Source organism: Vigna radiata, unplaced genomic scaffold (genome assembly GCF_000741045.1).
Source record: "Vigna radiata var. radiata cultivar VC1973A unplaced genomic scaffold, Vradiata_ver6 scaffold_398, whole genome shotgun sequence".
NCBI classification, from domain to species: Eukaryota; Viridiplantae; Streptophyta; class Magnoliopsida; order Fabales; family Fabaceae; genus Vigna; species Vigna radiata.
The window spans coordinates 143646-150624 of record NW_014542620.1 but is presented as its reverse complement, the minus strand read 5'-3'; positions in this window follow the sequence as shown (position 1 = coordinate 150624).

The following is a 6979-nucleotide window of genomic DNA, read 5'->3' as shown; positions in this document are numbered from 1 at the left end:
GTTATTGGGAATGGTTGGTAAAGTGTGTTAGGAGTGTTGGAGGTCATGGTTGGGCACCCTAGGTTCATGGAATTTGTCCATGTTAGTCACTTGAGCAACTTAAGTGAGAAAAGGCCATTTTAAACGTTTACAGAGCAGTGTAAACGTTTACACGAGAGTTTTTGTGAAAATGTACAAAAAGTTCTTCACAGGGAGCCAATTTTTTATAACACAGGGGACCAAGTATGTTTTTTGTGATTTAGTTTACCTTAATGAATAATATCACAGAATGACATCTTAATCATAAACATCAAGGCAGCTGAAACATACAAGTAATCGTGACTAAGCTTTTGAAGTTGTCATAATAGCATCTTACACTTATCCATACAAATTAAAAGTTCAGCTACATAACAAAACATTGAACAAAATATATCTTAAATACACTAGTTGTTGTTTGGTTCTTTGGACGATTTCGAAACGAAGGGATGACACAACCACACCAAGATCGAAGAGATGACACACCCACACCAACGTCGAAGAACGATGTAACGAACGAAGAGATGAGACACCAACGAAGACGCTATCGTCAGCGATGGCAAGAACGAAGCCCACAACCGCACCAGAATCAGAACAATTGAGATGGAGAAATCGAAAGATTGGAAGAACGAAGGCAACAATAGTGAGACGGAGAAATGAGATGAAAGAGAATGTTTTAATCCTATGAAAGAGGTCAAGGGCAAAATGGGAAATCAAACATTCAAGTCTGAACCTCTACAATGACGTCACAAATTCAATTTTTAGAAAAAATAAAAACGAGCCAATCCCCTGCCGACACTTGGCAATGTCAAAATGGTGTTGGAATTTTAGTGTCAAAATATCGGGACGCTAATAAGAAAGCAACAACTCCAATTTATTTCAAGGAAAGACCGTGAAGTGGAATTTTGAATGAGTGAAAGTAAAGGAAAGCCTACTCAATTGTCAATCCACTTTTATTTATTTCATTGTACTTTTCGTACTAAAATGCATATTGTATTAAAAGCTTAAAAGTCATGAAGATAATTTTAAGACTAGTATTTAAAACTAATTGTAATTTGTTGAGGTGATCTTTTTAATTTTTTTTAATTGAATAAAAAAAAATTAAAGTGATGAAAAGTAATATCATAAGATTATTTCAACAATTTCTACTAAAAAGTTGACAAAACAGAAAATACGGATATGATTAAAGATGAAGAAATTATAATCCAATTTGATTGACGTTACAATCAAGATATGATGAGCAGAGAAAGCCTTACTTTGAATTGGAATTTCAACAACCAAAATTTCTAATAAAGAAGAGAGAATTGTTAATTGTGGAACTTGAATAATTTTCTAGAGTGATGATTCTTCTTCATTTTTTTTTCCTTGTATTTAAATTTTCAATTCAAAGTAATAGATTTTACTCTACTAAATTTCTTGTGATTGTAACATCAATAAAGATATATTGGAGTATATCCATCTTTAATCTTTTCTATATTTTCTTTGTCAAGGTGAAAATTGTTTGAAAAGGATTATTTGGTTTCTATATGAGAAAGCTAATATAGGAAAACCTAAAAACATAATCTAAGGGACAAAGAAATCACTATGTAACAATTATCTTCTGCTATTAGTTGAATAAATAGCTTAAAGGCTGGTGATGAACCTATAGGGTACCAAGTTGGTTCATTTGTAGAAAAGGCTGTGAGACTGATTGCACTGGTTACGCGAGTTTTCTGGTGACTTTATTTTTTCAGCCGACGAGATAATTTGTGTAAAATCCCTGATTCTCAAAGAGATGAATAAAATTCCTAATTCAAATAAACTAAATAATAGGCATTGTGTCACGTGAAACACTGCTTATTTTAAAAAATAATTCATATAATTAAATAATACACGTTAGCATGTCCTCTGGCTACCACGTCAGCTAAACTTAACGCTGTTTGAGATCAGTTAACGATTGGGGTAAAATGTGTGCATTTTTACAAAANNTNTGACCCAATTGAGACAGTTCAAAACTTGAGGACCGAACTGAGATTTTCACACAAATACGAGGACCAAGAAGGGATTAAGCCAACACGTCAGCATACCACGTCAGCTAAACTTAACGCCGTTTGAGATCAGTTAATGGTTGGGGTAAAATGTGTTCACTTTTACAAAAATTATGACTCAATTGAGACAGTTCAAAACTTGAGGACCATATTGAGATTTTCACACAAATATTATGACCAATGGAGAGTTTAAACCTTATCTTTACTTTGGCATGTGACGACTTAGAACGCTATGGTTTGATATGTAGAAAATGACTTAGAAGTTTGGCATGCAAGACTTACTTGTATATCGTTTGGCCTTTTTAAAGTCGGACGGTGATCTTTAGCTTATTCAGACTCGCAATTCCGATGGACTCGTTGGTCAAGAGGATGCATTAATTCCTAGCTTGTTTAGACTCGTTGGTCTGGTGGACGCATTGGCCCTAACCTTGTTTGGACTCGTTGGTCCAGTGGACGCGTTGGTCTTTAGCTTGTTCGGACTCGTTGGTCCGGTGGACGCCTTGGTCCTTAGCTTGTTCGGACTCGTTGGTCCGGTGGACGCGTTGTTCCTAAGCTTGTTTGGACTTGTTGGTCCGGTGGACGCGTTGGTCCTTAGCTTGTTCGGACTCGTTTGTCCGGTGAACGCGTTGGTCCTAAGCTTGTTTGGACTCGTTGGTCCGGTGGACGCGTTGGTCCTTAATGTATTTGACAAAGATTGCATGATGTATGAATCTGGAATACTTCATTGAAATAATTTTGAAAGAATGAAATTGTTTGCAAATAGACAATGAATGAAATAATAAATGAAACAATAACGAAATTCTAACTGTAGTAGAACTTTAGGTGAGTAGTGTTCCATGTGTTTGGAATGACTTTTCCATCGAGGTGCTCTAGTCGGTATGCCCCATTCTTCAAGTCTTCTCCAATATGAAAGGGTCCTTCCCAATTGTCGGCCAGTTTGTCGTGCGCTTTGTTTCTACGAGCGTCTCCCCGTTTGTGCCTAACTAGGTCTCCTTCGGTGAAATTGCGGGGCTTAACTTTTGTGTTATAGCGCCTGGTAATCAGTCGTTTTTTAGCCTCGTTTTTTATCATGGCTATCTCACGCCGCCCGGGTAGCGTATCTAGGTTCATTCTCAGTTGCTCATCATTGAGATTGATATCTTGTATATTTTGTCGTAGGGATGGTTTGCCTATTTCGATCGGTAACATAGCGTTTGGGCCATAAGTGAGGTTGAAAGGGGTTTGACCTGTTGATCCGTGCGGTATACATCTGTACGCCCATAGTACCTCGGGTAATTCTTCCATCCATAAGCCTTTGGCCTGTCCCAAACGCTTTTTTAACTCGGAAATTATGGCTTTATTTGCCGCTTCGGCTTGTCCGTTCGTTTGCGGATGTTCGACCGAGCTTGTAACATGTTTGATGCCTAGTCCTTTGAGGAAATCCTCCAGTGTTTTCTCTATGAACTGCCGACCGTTGTCGGTTATAATCTTTTGTGGTATTCCGAATCTGCATATTAAGTGCTAGATAAAACTTTGTACCTTTCGGGCGCTTATTGTTGCTAGTGCTTCTGCTTCGATCCATTTGGTAAAGTAGTTGACATCTAAAAAAAGGTATTTACATTGTCCTTTTCTGACCAGTAGGGCTCCAGCGATGTCTATTCCCCATTGAGCAACGGGCCATGGGGAGATAATTCCTTGTAACTCGACCGGAGGAATCCGAGTGTCATGTCCGTGTGATTGGCAGGAAATGCATTTTTTCACAAATTCTGCACAAGCTTGTTCAATGGTAGGCCAGTAGAAGCCCGCCCATAGTATCTTGGCTTGGATCATCCTTTTGTCTGAATGGGATCCACAAATACCGTGGTGCAACTCTTGCATGACATATTTGGCCTCTTCCCCTGACAAGCATTTCAATAGAGGAGTGGTGTAGCCTCGCCTGTATAGGTCATCTCCGATGAATGTGAAACAAGCGATTCGTTTGGAATCGGTCGTGCTGACTCAGCTCCTGTTGAATCATCAACTGGATTATATCTTGTCGCCAGTCAGACTTCGGGGTAACGACGTTAGTAGCACATGTCTCCAACAAATGTCTTTCAAGGGTGGTTTTGATCACCGAGGAAAGTTACGACTTTTCCCGAGCGTGTGTCAATTTGGAGAGTAAATCCGCTCGGGAATTTTGTGCCCTGGGTACGTGAATAATATTGAAACTTGAAAATGATTTGAGTAGATCACTGACTTTATGATAATAGTGCAATACATGATTATCTTTGACCTGGAAGGTTCCATTGATGTGTCCGACCACAAGTTGGGAATCCATTTGGCATTCTAGATGGTCAATCTCTAGCTCTTTGGCTAGCAGTAGGCCGCTGATGAGGGCCTCGTATTCTGCCTGGTTTTTACTGAGTTGAAAATTGAAGGAAATCGCTTGTTCAACGAGGAGACCATTTGGTCCTTCCAGTACTATGCCTTCTCCACCTCCTCTTTTGCCTAAGGATCCGTCTACGTTCAAGTTTCAGGTGGAGGACTCCACCGTTAGAGGTAGCTCTGCCGCGAATTCGGCCAGGTGTTGGCCTTTGATGGAGCCTTGTGGTTCAAAACCTAAGCCAAACTCAAATAGCTCTATTGACCAGGTGACCATTCTTCCTGCTAGGTCTCATTTTCTAAGGATCTTCGCGATCGGATGATTCGTTCGAATGACAACTTGGTGGCTTTGGAAGTATGGTCAAAGACGTCGCGCTGCCGTAAGCAGGGCCAACGCCACCTTCTCCACCTGAGAGTATCGTTCCTCTACTCCATGTAGGGTTCTGGTAATGAAGTATATTAGTTTGAAGTCTTGCATTTCTTGAATAAGAGCAACACTTACTAAATGGTCGGACGTTACCAGGAATAGTTTCAATTCGAACCCTTCGGTCGGACGTGCCATGATAGGCGGGCTGGTTAATATTGTCTTGACTGTGGAGAAGGCCGCTTCGCATTGATCGTCCCAGTGCCGTGGTACATTTTTCTTCATATTTTTCAATATAGGTTTAATGTGGTCCGACAATTTCGATATAAACCGTGATAAAGCGGTCAGGCATCCGACCAGGCATTAGACTTCCTTCAACTTGGTGGGGCTTCTCATCTCTAAGATCGCCCGACATTTGTCTGGATTGGCTTCTATCCCTCGGCTTGTTAACATGAAACCCAGGAATTTTTCGGTCGAAACTCCGAAGGTGCATTTTAATTGGTTCAGTCGTAGATTGTACCGTCTGAGCTGCTGGAAAACTTCGGCTAAGTCCTTTAAGTGCTGCTGATAGGAACAACTTACCACCATATCGTCTGCGTAGACCTCCATGCATCGTCCAATTTGTTCGCGGAAGACTTTATCCATGAGGCGTTGGTAGGTAGCGCCTGCATTTTTGAGGTCGAACGATATCACCTCGTAACAGTAGTTGGCATGTTCAGTTATGAAGGCCGTTTTTTCTTGGTCCGGAGCGTACATCGGGATCTGATTGTATCCCGAGCAGGCGTCCAAGAAGCTTAGAACCATGTGTCCGGAAGCTCCATAAACAAGTCGGTCAATACTGGGGAGGGGATAGTTGTGTTTAGGGCATGCTTTGTTTAGGTCGGTGAAATCGACGCACATTCGCCATTGCCCATTCGCTTTCTTCACCATAACAACATTTTCCAATCAGGTGGTGTATGTTATTTCTCGAATGAATCTGGCCTTGATGAGTTTGTCAACTTCGTTCCGTACGGCTTCTCTCTTCTCGATGCCAAATCTTCGTTTTTTCTCTGCCACTGGTCGGGCCTCTCTGAATATTGATAACTTGTGTGTGATAACACTGGGATGAATTCCCAGCATATCTGAGGCGCTCCATGCAAATAGCTCGTGGTTCACCTTCAGCAGTGTTGTCAGGTCGTTCTCCACTTCTGGAGTCAGGTCGGCTCCAATGGTGGTGGTTTGCTCGTCATATCTTCTCAGGACGAACGGTTTGATTTCCCCCTAGGGTTGCATTCGGTCGTCCGTGTTTGACTAGGATGGTTTCAGACTGCTTCCTTCCTTTGTAAGGTGTAACTTTTAAGCTGGCGACATAACACTATCGGCCGTCTTTTGGTCTGCTCGAACGGTACAAATATTTCCCCTTTCCGAAGGAAATTTCATCGCTAGATGAGGAGTTGACACGATTGCTCTTAAGGCGTTCAGGCAAGGACGCCCGAGAAGGGCGTTGTATGAAGTATTCACTTCCACTAATAGGAAACATACGCGGAGCTCCTTAGTTTCGGCGCCAGTTCCCAGTTGAGTCCTCAGATCGAGGTATCCTCGGGTATCTACCCTTTCTCCTGCACACCCGACGATCTGTTCGTTGAATGGTGATATCACATCCTCCGCCAGCTTCATTCTTTGGAATGTTGTCCAGTACATAATGTTGACCGAGCTTCCCTGGCGATGAAGGTTGAAAAACAGTTATTTTCATATGTCATTTTAGACCAAATTACACCCTTTACTACTTGGAATGAGCTTAGAATCAAGCAAAACTCAATAAATGAGTCTGTAGAGAGTCAAAAGTTGTTTTTAGCGATATTATGCTTGTTTTGCATTGTTTTGTAGCATTTNTGAGAAANTGAAGAATGGAGTTTAAGATAAAGGTCGTAGACTCAAGAAAAGAGAAGAAAATTGAAGATTTGAAGAGTCGACGCACCGCCCGGCGGCAACTTACACCGCCAGGCGGTCCAGGGCGAGGAGTAGGTACCTGGCGTTGGCGTTGAGCGGTTTTGAGGGAAACCGTTTTGAGGGAAACCGCCGGGTGGTAGACCCTACCACCGGGTGGTAGTGCGATTTGTGGGAAACCGTCGGGCGCCACACTTATACTGCCGGGCGGTTGTCTGCTAGGCTTGGGCCTGTTTTCTGCTGCGCTCCTCACCTATATATAGCCCTATTTCGAGTTTAGATGCGTTCTTTTGACAGGAGGGGGCGG